The sequence below is a fragment of the Engystomops pustulosus genome, chromosome 7, assembly GCF_040894005.1.
Source record: "Engystomops pustulosus chromosome 7, aEngPut4.maternal, whole genome shotgun sequence".
NCBI lineage: Eukaryota > Metazoa > Chordata > Amphibia > Anura > Leptodactylidae > Engystomops > Engystomops pustulosus.
The window spans coordinates 58272863-58287920 of NC_092417.1; the positions used below are offsets into that span (position 1 = coordinate 58272863).

Genomic DNA, 15058 nt, shown 5'->3' on the forward strand with positions numbered 1-15058 from the left:
TATCTTGTACGTATCCGGGCGACTACCTGTATACATATATATATATATATATATATATATATATATATATATATTAATGTTGTCTCCATACTTTTTCATTGCAATATTAATATTGATCAGGGATAAAAAGCCATGTTTAAACCATTTAAAAAGTAAATAAACTTGTGACCGGAGCAAGATGATTAAAAAAGAAGAGGTATGGTACCAGCAAAATTCCCTTCTTCATAGCTATGAATATGATTAAGAGTCTGAGAGATCTGCTCTGGTATCAGTTCTTAATCAGTACAGGCTGACGGGTTTCCTGACATTTTAGGGGCCGTCAATGTGTTCCATGATTAATCAGCAAGGGATGGTGTCAAACGAGTAGCTTTGATCAACATGGGTTGGTGGGGACTGTCTGCGGTGACACTTTTTAGGGGCCATGAATATATAATGGTATTAGGGGAGAAAGATATGTGTCACACAATCAACTTTGATCATGCAGGTAAGATCTGAAGCACATGTTTGATTCTTTAATAAATTGATGGCACCTTAGAAAAGGAATCAGTCGGCTGGCGAGCACAAGCTTCCTTTCCGCTGTTCTTATCAAAAGAAGGGAAAAAAAGGAGAATATAAGAAAAATAATTACTGAAGAACAACCAGTAAGTACAAGATGTAAGTGGTTTCAGGCGGTGTGTCAATACTATGTAACAGCGGCAGTTCACGCACATTAAGGTTCTACATAAAATTCATTTTCCATTGCTTCCAAAGAGCGACTTTCTTCACGAAACTTGCCTTCTTTGAAGTGTTTGAATAATGTTAAAGGAAAACAAACAGCTCTGACATTACTAGGGAAGGTAAAGCCTTATGGGGGATATGAAAATTCAGATATGGGAATGTTGGATGGCGGTGGCATGTCTAACGTGTAACGAGAGAAGGGCTTCAAGTTGGGTTCTTTCAGACATCTTATTTAGATTATTTTGTGGGATGGAAAATTAAGGGGATGTCAGCATGTTTGATATTAAATTGAATATTCTGTCATCATAAGAGCGGGGAAATAACTTCTGAATTAACAGAAATATTTTGGTCAAAAACATTTTCTAAACGTTTATAGTGTATAAAGTTCCAAAAACGAACTCAACCCTGTCACTTACATTCACACCCATCTGTAGACAACTAGGATAACCACTAAGTAAGACCATCTAGGGGTCTGGTGAACAAAGTCTATCCACAAATTATAACTACTTATTTAATTGGACAAAAATAACATTACACTCTGAAGACACCTAATTGGTGCAGTTTCAGAGCTAGATCTGCTCCGAATAGTCGACTGTCATGGTGCTTTCATCAGACAAGGAGTGGCCTTCATGAATCTACTTCTATAGATGTCTATTGAGTGACTTTAAATGCAACATAATACTTCCCTTTTGTCATATATCTGTAAACATTTTATAAATGTTTCGAAAAGTATAATTGGCATTACTATTTTTCTATTCCATATGGAGGTATACAGGTTGGGAAAGTCTACAGTATGCCTATTCAGTGGTGTATGTACAGGCTTTCCGTCAAAGATATACATCCGAAAATTCTCCAGAGTTATGAAACATACTTCTAAAAGAAGGCTCTGATATGTTGTGTTCCAGGCTTGGGCCTCTTTTCTTGCTTCATCAAGATGTTCCTGCAAGTTCATTCACTTGAATCACACACTAGTGCTCATTTACTAAGGGTCCGCGAACCGCACTTTCATCAGGTATTTCGCCCTCGGACGATCCGACTAATTCAGACTAAGCGCTGGATTCAACTTTTAAATTGTGTCACAAGACATGCACTTACATACACCAGGAAGAAGATGGTGAACTCCGGTGGACCCGAGCGGGGAGTGAAACATGCAGGCTATCAGGCGCACAATCTACGTGAATCGCAGCACAGTGCATCATCGTCGTACAGTCCGTATCAGGGATCGTAATTTGCACAGGTAAGTAAATGTGCCCAACTATGTCCAGCATCCCTTTACCTTTTACACCTCCTTCTCCCAAGGCTGCTTTTTATTTGTTATATCATATGCAATATTCCTTGCTCGTGTGTAGACTATAGTACTATTATTAGATCTCACTTTTTGTAGTGTCAAAGGTTACTAGATGTGACTCACACTATAGGACTATCTTCAATATTTGATTGTATGTGAGAAATGTAAGTATATTTTGCTGGATGATATCATAATTAGTAAGATACTGTGGGGCATATTAACTAACAACAGTGCAGTTTGCCGTGTACAGTGCAGGGTGCACCAGATTCAGGATTTCCGGGACACATTCTTCATGAATCTGGTGACCCCTGCATTTTTTTTTTTGTGCACAGAAGTCCGACAGAAAACTGGCGCAAAGCCCTTAGTAAATGTGCCCCAGTATGTCATCACTAAGGGATTTGCTTTGTGGGCATTGGGGCCCTCAGGTAGATATAGCATAAGTTACAGTACATGTACATGCCTCTTGGACATCTCAAAGTAGATATAATGAGAAATGTCTCTGTCAGTAGAAGTCATACTGGCAGATAAAGAGCCCAGAGCAAAGGAGAAGGCCAGCTTACTGTTACATAACAAGTCTTGGTGAATTTAGCTCATTATTACATTAAGTCACGCTGAGAACTAGTGTTAGGCCCTGTGACATGGTGTGGGGGGCATTACAGCCATTTAAACAGATGACCGTTTTGCCCACTGAAGTGAATGTGGCTGTAAGCTACCGTATAAAAAAGTTACGATATGGGTAGCGCACAGCAGAAAAAACATCCATGTGCAAAGGACCTTAGGCTGACAAAGGAGATATGCGGGCAGTCCCTGCACGATCCCCAGAGTGCGTTCCCCGACGAGAAAGCACAGCTGCCGGGATTCACTATGAGCGTGGGCTTGATATCCTGCATCTGTCGCTTCCCCGATCAGGTCTGCCGGTGTTCACCTTCTTCTTCCCGGGGTGTGAAAGTGCTGGGCTAGCGACGGCCCCCTTCCCGATTTGTGTCGCATGAAAGCTGGTGGGATTGCTACACAATCCGATCACATGGGACACAATTCCCTTTTAAATCCCTGTCCCGGCAGCACATTCCCCAAAAAGTCAGAAAACCCGACGGAAATGCGGCCTAAGTAAATAAGCCCCATGGCATCAGCTTATTGTCTTTTGTGCGGACACTACACTACACCACCTGTTAATGGACAAGTTATAGCAACATCAGAATCTGTGAATGAAGAGGTGTTTCATACCAGAGACCATTGACCCTCTTGACCCTCTGCAAGGGGTTGTATGAGAAGGGTAGATAGATGTGGAGATGAAGGGCACAACACTGCAGTAGCATGTAACCGCAACTCAAGTGACTCCATCTCAGATAATTGTAACAACCAAGCTCATTGCCGCCCTGTGAGAAATATTTTCCACTTATATCAGAGTTTCTTTGCCATCACTTGATGCTACAAGATCCTATATATTTAAAAGGGACAAACTTCTTTATTCAAGCAACCATTACCAGCCTCCTTACACCCCTCTTACGGCCACAATATTCCATTGCGTTTCCTGACTGTAGACTGTACAGTATCTTCATAAGCAGCTGGTGTATTTAAAGAACAAAATCTCAATTATCAGACGTTACCTGATTTGCATGAACACGTTACATGTACCAATTTCAGTGCGACATTTTGTTCACACTCCTTCGTGCGAGAATACGCACCAGTGAAGTGCAGCATACATTAAGATATAACCGGGGGCTCTGCTTAATATGTATGCATATAAACTAGAATGTTCATTTTGACAACTGAGAATATGTGTGTTTGTCATAGCTGCAAAAATACCCCACAAATTAGTATCGTCTAGGATTCAAAATCCGTGGGAGGGTTCGCCGCGTCGCTGTTGTTTGATGGTTACCTAACAAGCGCAGCATAAGTTCCCCGTTAATCATTATCATTACGTGGTATACACTTTACAGGGAAGATAATTGCTTTAATAAGCTGCACCGTGTCCTGTTTGTTTGCAATGTCCTTCATCTGAATGCGAATCCTCTCGGATTCCTTTAATGACATACAATATGGCCGACCTTTCTCTTCCCAGTCACTGAGATGTGACCGAGCTTCGCACTCATATGGAGGCGCTGATGCATCCAGTGACATCTCCATTAAAGTCAAGTGGACATTTTTTTCTCTAGCCCAAGCAGACAACGTATTAAAATATTAATGTGTGAAGAGCAGAGGTTCCGTAATGGTGGAATAATTATCGGCTGGTCACGGAGAGATCTATTCTAGGAGTAAGGAGATTGGAGTGGGGGATGAGGATGTGCACCCTGTAGAGGAAGTATAGGGGTACTATCATTGCTTTACAACTATTGCATTAAGGGGTTCTATAGTTTTTAAATTAATACCTACTGTAAGTAAGATGTTTGCAATACATGGTTTAGGATACTGTCATTTTCACAATTAATCAAAGCAGTAACCTTATTTTTGCAACGCAATATAGAAATAGTCTTGTGGGTGCCACATTTGTAATCTTTCTACCTCAAGTTAAGCCCATAAAGTTTATTCTGCTTCCAACTTCTGTCTCAATAGTTAGTAGCCCATTGTGCACCAGCACTTTATGTTCCCTCCACCTTACAGGTCTCATCAGATATACTAAGACCCTCCAGGCTCTTAGTGTATCTGCCGCACACCCATGTGTGCTATAACCTGCCTCCGGAACTGGCGCAGACTAAACCTATTGCCTACTCCTTGGGCCCAGCATAGCCCAATCCACACCCACTTGATGTGGGGGTAGCACAAGAGGGTAAAAGAACACAACCTTGATAAATCCCTCTCAATAAGTTTATTATTACCTACTAGGCCCACCCAAAGGACCAGCCTTCACCTCACATTCTTCGATTGCACATTTTTTTAAATCAACAGGAATATTGGTGAATAAATGAAAAAGTAGAGCCTAAAGCAACCCAAACACTTCAGACACCAAAAGGATCCACATCTACTGGCAGACACATGTGGATTCTAAGAAAGTGGTTACATGCTACAAGGGGGTGCGCTGTGACCTCTGTTGACCAGTTGACCTGACTGCCCAATTGGCAAGTTTTGGCCCCTGGCTTCATGGCTTCAGGTTCAACCATCACGACCATTGCCTACCATCTAACAATTAACTACATAGAACTGGTGGAAATTACCAAGCATTGTACTTGACTTACCCCAATTAGATCAATAAAGCAAATATGGGGGACGTTTATATAAAGGTTTGTGCATTTACATTTATATGAAGTGGTGTGCAAAATAAGGACGGAGCCAACTGTGTCCACCGGATTATCAGCACCTGAACTTCCACAGGCGGAGAGCTGTGACTTGTCAGACTTCCAAATGTAGGTTTATATTCTGCTAGACCAATTGTCTTTTGGTCTACTCTCCGCCACTCTCCAGTGCCAAAAAAAAATGAAGAAGACACATATTAATTTTGTCCTCACCACGAAAGCAGAGCAGAGTCACAGTTTTTCTGGTGTCGACCACTAATAAGTGGGTCAGAAAGGAGAACAGGTGGTTGGAACACCACAAAAAAGGTGGAAACCCCAAAATAACTGCCTCTCAATGGGGCACATTTACTTACCAGGTCCGCAGAGTTCACCAGAAGTGCATTGTGTAACGATAATGCACTGTGCCGCAATATTGTGAATGTGTCGCTTCCCCACTCAGATCCGACAGAGTTCACCATCTTCTTTGTGGTGTATGTAACTGGATTGTCTTGCGGCACAATTTGAAAGTTTAATCCCGTGCTCAGTCAGTTTCTGTAGGATCATCTGACGGCACACCCCCCGAGTTGTGTAGCATAGAAGCCAGCGCAGCTGCGACAGATAACGATTGCGTGCGACACAATCCCAGCGCAGACACCTGTTAAATACTTGTCAATCCCCGAAAATGGTGCAAAGTACCGACGAAAGAACGATCCGCGACCCTTAGTAAATCAGCCCAAATAAGTGCATATGTGTTCTATTCAACTTCTTTTAGTCCATTTACACCCATTTTGATGGCCCAGTGTAAGGGCAGATGCACACGACTGAAAAGTGTCAGATGTTTTTTTAAAGGATCCCACACTTCTATAATAAAAATAATACTTTTGTAATTAATCAATTCCCACAGCCTTTATTTTAACAGTCCATGAAACTGATCCATTAAAGGGTAAAGCATGTCCCGGTCAGATAAGTTACAACAGATGGGGGGACTCATGGGGGGGACAGATATCGGGGCCTGTATGTCAGTTTTTTGCCGTACAAGTCTTGAACTAATTATTTTCCCCTTTAAGCCACCTCCACACTAAGTGGGGGTGGAGGTGCATAGGGGGTGGTGGGACTTTATTGCGCTGCACATTTGCTATAGCCCGCGACCGATCTATGCCAGGCAATAACTTAGGTAACCTGAATGCCCCTTTTAGTAAGTAGAGATACCCATAATTTTACCCTCTATTAATTATTGCTGCTACACTTATTGCAATTCTACTTAAGCAATCTTGGATTACCATAGAACCTAAAATAGAAAGCTTAATACCGCCCGAAACCAGATGTAAGCACATATCATCCCGTAGACTGCAAATTCTATTGTATCCGTGTTACTCTGTCACTTCTGCACCATCTGCTGATATGCTTTTCATGAAGCAGAGACGAGCTAGTCACATAATACAGGAGTCTTTTACACGTCGCAGGGTTGTGTAAGTCAGACATTGCAAAAGTTTACTAATTGTTGCCTTATTTTTCTGAAGTTTTTGAACTACTGTTAAGGTGAATTTGTTAGATTATACAGAAATTTGTCAGATGCAACAGAGAAAAATCTGATGCAGCAGATTGGAGTTTGTCAGATGCAGCAGAGTGGGGTTTATAAGATGTAGCAGAGTGGAGTAAATAAGATGCAGCAGGGTGGGGTTTGTCAGATGCAGCAGAGTGGGGTTTATAAGATGTAGCAGAGTGGAGTAAATAAGATGCAGCAGAGTGGGGTTTGTCAGATGCAGCAAAGTGGAGTTTGTCAGATGCAGCAGAGTGGGGTTTATAAGATGTAGCAGATTGGAGTAAATAAGAAGCAGCAGGGTGGGGTTTGTCAGATGCAGCAGGGTGGGGTTTGTCAGATGCAGCAGAGTTGGGTTTGTCAGATGCAGCAGGGTGGAGTTTGTCAGATGCAGCAGCGTGGAGTTTGTCAGATGCAGCAGAGTGGGGTTTGTCAGATGCAGCAGAGTGGAGTTTGTCAGATGCAGCAGAGTGGGGTTTGTCAGATGCAGCAGAGTGGGATTTGTCAGATGCAGCAGAGTGGAGTTTGTCAGATGCAGCAGAGTGGGGTTTGTCAGATGCAGCAGAGTGGGGTTTGTCAGATGCAGCAGAGTGGGATTTGTGAGACTCAGCAGAGTGGCGGTTTGTCAGATGTAGCATGGGTTCCCATTTGTCATAATCTATAGGAAAGCCTACTACATGATCCTAACATGACATATTCCTCTTTTCTAGAGCTGTATATTTGCGAGGTTGACCTGTTATCAATGTATATGGCAGTGGTGGAATATATCCCAGGAATTAGCAAACACTTTAACCAGGAGAATTTTCACTTAGTATTTTGCATCCACACAACAGCTGTTTTCCAGTTGGGTTGACAGTGGCCAGTACATGTCTCTGGAGCTCACCAAAGCTGCTCTTTCCATTGCCTTATTCAGGGGATGTTCACAGGGGAATAAAGGACTTGGTTGTGTGACCTCCTTCATACACTCGGCCGCTATAGCTTAAGGCTAGGAACCTGAGACTACTGCCAATCCAAGCCTCTCAGATGACAGCACAAAATGTGCAATTGCAGCTCCATTAGGCACACGAATCTCAGGACACAGACTGTGCACTCTCTAAAAGGATGACATTTTATGTTACTGCTGACACCTTTATTCTTTGAAACATGGCAATGTGGGAGCGTGTTTTGGTTATTTATGACCCTTTTGGATTATGTCATTGCTCAAATCATTCAAATAATATAAAATAGAAGTTTCTTCTGGATTTTAAAGACTTGTGGATAAATGCACGGGTGTAGCAGAGCCGAGCATGTCATTTGTCGAAGAAAAAACTATGAGCTCTGTCATCAAACAACATTATAAGAGAATCTCAAATGTCTGAAAGAGGACAAGCCGGTGAATCAGAATGTTTCAGATCACAAGTTTCATACTCCTTCTATCAGACCAAGGGGACATTCACACGCGGTATGCCCGCCGTGTGCTGGAGCTGAGGAGGACACACGGCCGCACACTCACAGAAAGATAGAGCATGCTCTATCTTTTTGCGGTTTGTGGCCCAGATCGGTGCCCCACACCCTATTGCCGCCGTGCCGATATTGCTGTCTATGGGGACGTACATGGGACGTACATGTACGTCCCCGCAGACGGCCATGTGAATGAACCCCAAGGGGGTACCACAACAGTTTTTAATCTATAGGACTCAAAATGATCAGCTATGTATCTATCTATAAAATCAAGAAGTATCAAGGAGCAACAGAAATAGATAGCGGGTACACGCCCATGTAATTGATCACTCATTATTGTGTCTATGGATTATTGCACTTTATGTATTTCTGCATTTTGTAAAGCCTTCCGGCTATTTTGCACATTTTGTAATTGACCAAACAGTTATTGGGCTGGTCCTTAAATGTCTGGATATGTGTTATGCACTTTATGCTTGAAAAAGGTGTGCCACCACACCGAAACATTGCACTGATGGAATAAAGATTCACCCTTTTCCACAGACCTTGGAGTGCTGCCTTTTAATGAACATATAATTGGGACCCTTGCAAAGGGATCAACGGCTATTGCATCCGCAGTGAACTGTTTTGCCCTGGATTTTTTTTTGGATATCTATTTATCTATGTATCTGTCCATCTATCAGCTCAAACTCTTTACTGTCAGATCTTTATCTATCTATCCATCCAAGGAAATAATGCAGCAGTCCAATACCAAATTAATGTATAGAATATCTTTGTATCAATCTTATTCCTGTCTATATATCCATTATATATGTATCTCCTATATAAATTATACATTATCATCCATCTTATATCTATAATCTATAGATATATCTGTCTATTTATCAATGCATTTCATATACATGCACAATGTACACACACTGACACACATCATATTTTAGGCACAATTGAGATAGACCTCATCACTTTGACATTCTGTTATAGAAGGTGTGATAATAAGCAGTTTAATGGGTGTAAATTGATGAACCTGGTGTGCCGCCATTCTCAGCAAACCTGTGTCTTGTTATGTATTTTCATTCTTTCTTTCTTTCTTTCTTTCCATTCCTTCGATATTTATCTTCATATCATGCATATATGTCTAATTCATCTATATGTTTCAGCCTTGCTACATGTCTCTATCTTATCAATTTGTTTCTGATTTTCTATCTATTTACATGAAATATTCTCATTCTCAGTGTTGTTTCTTTTCTTCTTTGCTGAATAGGTTGATGGGTTGAATTCATGTGATGTGCTCTTCAGGATGTGTGATTTGTTCTAATGGCACTTTGCTTTGCAAGTTAAGCATATGGCAGCGGTAACCTGGAGGCCTAGCCAGTAACCATATTTAATAAAAGCAGATGTTGCTAATCTTCCAAATATCACATTGAATGATGTCATTAATGATTGACAATTTATGAGGGCATTTATTTCTTCTCTACTACAGACGTGACAGAGAGTTGCAGAAGCAGCAGAAAGTGCAGGGTGGAAGATGAATGGCGGATTTAAAGACATGTGGATAAATACATAGGTAGGTAGATAGATAGATACATGCAGATACATAAATAGATAATGATAAAGAGATATACTTGTAAAAGTTTACTAAAGCATTTTAGTAAAGCATAAATCTTTATTTATAAAAAATCAATCCAATAACTGCTCCTCTGCAGCCAGACTATGGGGTACAAGGGACTTCTGTTCTTCTCATGTGGCTCAAGAGATTTGGACCCACACTGATTTACTAGATAGAAGATAATTGAATTTATAGAACCACACCTGCACCTTTTTTAAGGCTTAACCCCGTTTTTTTTAATCCTCTCACAGTTAAATGTTGTAGAAATTATCCTCCACTTTGGTGAACACAACTGTAGGGCTTTATGTGAATTAGTGCCCTGTTGTACCACATGTCGCCAGTGTTGGAAAAATGTGTAGCTGCTTATAGCTTTTCTCGGATGTTCTCCCAATGAAGTCAGTTCAAGAGTGAAGAATGGAGAGTGTTTTTATAGGAAACATAGGGGCACATAGTTTTTAGGCTGCCGCTTTTTCTATTTTTTTCCCTTCGTAATACATGTGATGAGTTGCCTGTTTAGTCTCACTTTTGTTTCAGTGTGCGACCTTTTAGTCCCAATAGTAGCAGATAAAGTAAGTCTGGGTCTAGCATGCTCTGTTTTGGGAATTATTATAATAATGGGACAATTTCACAGCCCAAAAGTCACACAAGTTGAACAACAATCTGGGCTACAAAGATAAATGCGGCCACTGCATTAAATCTTTCAAGCAGCCTTTGGTACGCTGCTTGATTCTGCCCCGAAAAACTTGCAGACTGCAAATAGTCTCACAAAAAAATTAAACAACCCCAAATGGAGTGATACATGTCCCCCAATGTCTTACATTTTTACAATTCTATACCAACTATATAAGTTTTACCTAAGCAAAGATTGCTTAGCTGGTGAAGCAAGCGTTAAATTTTCGGGGCAGGGGATGAAAGACGAGGGCTTGGTGAACTTGGTGTAATGGGATTCTCCTCTTAATGAATTATCTTGGAGACTTGCTTCTCCATGTTATGAAATGAGGGGATATGGTAAATAAAATGACACTCTCTGAGTCAGCATTCCCATTCTGCAGTCTTATACGGCCATAAAAAGTGTACTTGGGAATGAAATGTGAGCCCTCTGCAGAACGTCCTGCCATCAAGCCCAATCATTTTACTTCTTTTCATTATAACAATCATTTAAATGACTGCGCTTCTGGTTTGAGTGGCAGAACATGCATATATGGAACAGTTCCATCACCCGCACGGGTTCAAAAGGCACTTTAGTAATAATGATTTAGGAATGGGTGCATGGAAGACTGATTGCTTACCCAAGGAGTTCTGAGCAGCTACTGGTTGGCACGTGCTGGTCTCAGAATAATGCAGCAAAGGAGGGATCTCGCACTCTGGCCGCTGAATATTTGTTTCATTGACGTCATTATACGGATTGTCCAGTCTCCAGTCACTTCAATAGAATTGAGTTGCAATACCACAGATGTGGCACTTTTTCTGTTTGTTTTAAAAAAAATGTCATTCATTTTCAAAACAATAAAGAACACAGCAAAACATACACTTATAGTCAAAGACAGTCTGGGACGCAGCCCTACTATTACTATATACAGAGTTATTATGAGGTGTGTCAACTTCCCATTTAGTTCAATTGGCTCAGACCAAGCTTAATGAAGAACACTCCTGAAGTCCCGTTTGATAATGTCCAAGTTAATGTCCAAGTATAGGGGTGTTGACGGCCTCATCCCCCTGTATCTCCGCTCACTCCTTACATGACAGGAATTTCTTTACATTTGTAGTATTGGTGTCGTACATGGTCATTACCTCTGTCACCGGTGTGAAGAGTCCTAGCCTTGACTGTCATAAACACATGCTAAACTGATATTTAACTTATTTATTTATTCCTGATAAGGAGGGGGTGGTAGCAAAAGAAATGGAGGGGATTAAGGATGGAAGGAAGGGCGGTGGGGCTTCTGGGGTTCTCCTTTTCCTTTTATTCTCCCTCACTTTTCTGGAAGAAAACAGCGTTGTCTTTCTTATTTTGTACAACTCCTTGAATTTACAGACCCTATAATGTGCTCTAAGATGCAGAGAGTGCAATAGGATACCCTAAACAATTGTGATTTCAATCAAATCTAAAAGTGGTGATGTCCTCCCGACTTAGGAGAAGTCTATGGGTGCTATATTCAGTAGCTCAGGCATATGCTGTTTGAACACAGAGGGCTACTATTTGGGAGTATACTAGGTAGCCCTATGTCCACACCCGACCCTTTCACTACCATGTCATAAACAATATTATATTATAGAAATATCTTTGGAATTGTTATAAGAACACTCAAACAATAATGAGACACCTTGTTATTCCCAGTGTGGGTACATGACACAAGAATAGTGGATGAATGACCCCTTTAAAAATGATTTTTACCACGTGCACCAGCTCAAACTCTTTACTGTGGAATGGGGAGTCAGACTGTGTGCTCTCCCCACAACCATCCATCTAACAATATACAAACTAATTAAAATTTTTGGTATAAAAACTAGGTCACTATGTCCTTAGTTGGATCACGGCCCTGCCCATCTGACAGTAGAGATAAAGAAAATTTTTTATCAACATATTCCAACCACGCCACCAAAAGTGGAACAGTGCATATTAAAGGCTGCTAGGAGCTGCATTAAACATAATGCAGTGGGGCACATTTATCAGGGCTAGCAGGGTTAATATCTGTCGCACTCAGCCCTGATATAGGCACAATTCCTGATGCAGTGCCTATTTCCCTACGTATGCCTCTTCCACATCAAGTGGGCGTGGATTGGGCGTAAAGGAGGGTGCATCCAGCGGCTGAGTAGGTCCATCTGGCACAGGCTATAGGACAATTCTACTTCAGGTCAGACCAGGTGTACAAATGTCCTTTCGGTGAAGTCAAGCGATTCCTGCCAAGGCCTCTGGCCAGTGACTTAGTACCTGCGTATGATACATGTGCCCTAGTGTATCTGTATCTTCTTCAATGTTTCTTTAACAAAGCAGTTATTTTATAATGACAAAGACATTTCAACAGATCCCATAAAGAATTGGATATTATTATGTGATGTAAGCAAATGATGATGTCATTTGTTAAAGGTTTAACGGTTCACACTAACTCTTCACTTCTGCTAACTGTAGGAGATCCACATCGACAACATTCTTTGTGACCATTTTTTGAATGTTCCATGAGTCCAGACAAATATTTTTGGAAAATAGATATCTCCATCCTGGCTATATGGTGTTAAACACTCTTCCAGAACAGAACATACATATCTGAATTACAATATTAAACTATCACAATATATATACAAATATATACATATATAACATGTCCATGTTATACTTAACCTACTAAAGTTTGTCCACACAGAGCTGTAGGTTACACGACCCCCAGGGAGCAAGATTCGGAACGTCCTTTGATATCGCATCTCCTGCTGGGTTCTTCATACTTACCCTCTTAAACTAGAAGTGACCAACACCTACAATCAAAGGGTTATTTATTTCATACAAAACGTGACTATTTCTAAAAGATTCAAAATAACTGTGTAATTTCAGGCTCCTATACAACATTTATTTCCTGACAGATGGTAAAATTCTTGTTAAATTTTATGATAATAGCAAAAGGAAAGAGAGATGTAGGGGCATCATGGATGAGGAATTTGAGTGACTACAGTCATGCTCTAACACCAACCTGAGTATCTTAGGTAAAGGAGAGATGTGCCTAAAAAAGTAGGATTATGTTGGCACTGGATGCCCAGTATCAACATAATCCCACATTTTTAGACAGATGTTATGACAAGGCGGATAGGTGTTTCCATTTCAAAAACTTCTTCTACTTTAACATCCTGAAAGAACATAAGAGAAATAATCTTTCATTTTCCCTCTCTTGCTTTTTTTATACTGGTCTGGGCGTCAGAATTCACAGTCATGTTGTAAATTGCTAGTTAAAGCTGAATATGGCTGAAAGGCACTCACAGTTTCATTTGACAAATCGCACAAAACTTGCGGATTCATCAGATATCCAGTACTTGGCCATGCACTGTAACGCATGCCTCAGCCATTGCTCAAAATAAGAACATCAACATACAATGAAAGGTCAGCGCTGTTTAATTTTGCAGCACTAACACGGGAAGATTTTCATCTTTGGGTGTGCCATGCAGAACACTGAAGACAGATGAAGAGGCAGAGCGAGCCCCTTGGTGGTTTCAGAAAATTGCTTACAAATCCGACTATTTTGAAATGGGTGGAGTTCTACACACGACATGTTTTATAAGACTGTTGAGTCATTGATCTCTTCTGAGAAAACATTTAAGGCCAGTGATGGACATTTTTCTGAATAATCTGTCTGGATCTGTGAATTCCAAACACTAAAATATGTATTGGGGCCTATGTGAAACCAGCTTAGTTTGAATGGAATATATCACCAGATCAACAATGTTATCTATATAGAGATGATTGTGCAGGGAGGTGGAGATAAGTTGTTATATAATCTATTGTCAGTAGTGATGTAATGATGGGTCAGTGTTATCTATATAGAGATGATTGTACAGGGAGGAGGAGGAGATAAGCTGTGACATCATCTATTGTCATTAGTGATGTAATGATGGATCAGTGTTATCTACATAGAGGACATTGTACAGAGAGGGGAGGAGATAAGCTTAGATATCATCTATTGTCAGTGGTGATGTAATGATGGGTCAGTGTTATCTATATATATGTCATTGTACAGGGAGGGGGAGGAGATAAGCTGTGACATCATCTATTGTCAGTAGTGATGTAATGATGGGTCAGTGTTATCTATATAGAGGTCATTGTGCATGGGGGAAGAGACAAGCTATGGCATCATCTATTGTCAGTAGAGATGTAATGATGGGTCAGTGTTATCTATATAGAGGTTGTTGTATAGGGAGGGGGAGGAGATAAACTATGACATCATCTATAGTCAGTAGTGATGTAGTGAGGGGTCAGTGGTGTTATCTTTATAGAGGTTATTGTGCAGGGAGGGGATAAGCTGTGACATTATCTATTTTCAGTAGTGATGTAATGATGGGTCAGTGTTATCTATATAGAGGACATTGTACAGGGAGGGGGAGGAGATAAGCTGTGACATCATCTATTGTCAGTAGTGATGTAATGATGGGTCAGTGTTATCTATATAGAGGTCATTGTACATGGATAGGGACGACATAAGCTGTGACATCATCTATTGTCAGTAGTGATGTAATGATGAGTCAGTGTTATCTATATAGAGGTCACTGTACAAGGAGGA

The 15058-nt window shown here is 40.8% G+C and overlaps 1 long non-coding RNA gene across 1 annotated transcript in view; it reads right to left on the reverse strand.

Annotated features, from left to right (window-relative positions):
- LOC140068788 (uncharacterized) overlaps positions 1-11167 on the reverse strand; it is a 30793-nt gene extending 19626 nt beyond the window's left edge. The window contains exon 1 of the long non-coding RNA XR_011848559.1: positions 11090-11167. This is a non-coding gene — a long non-coding RNA (uncharacterized lncRNA). The remainder of the gene's footprint in view (positions 1-11089) is intronic.
- Between the last annotated feature and the right edge of the window lie 3891 nt (positions 11168-15058).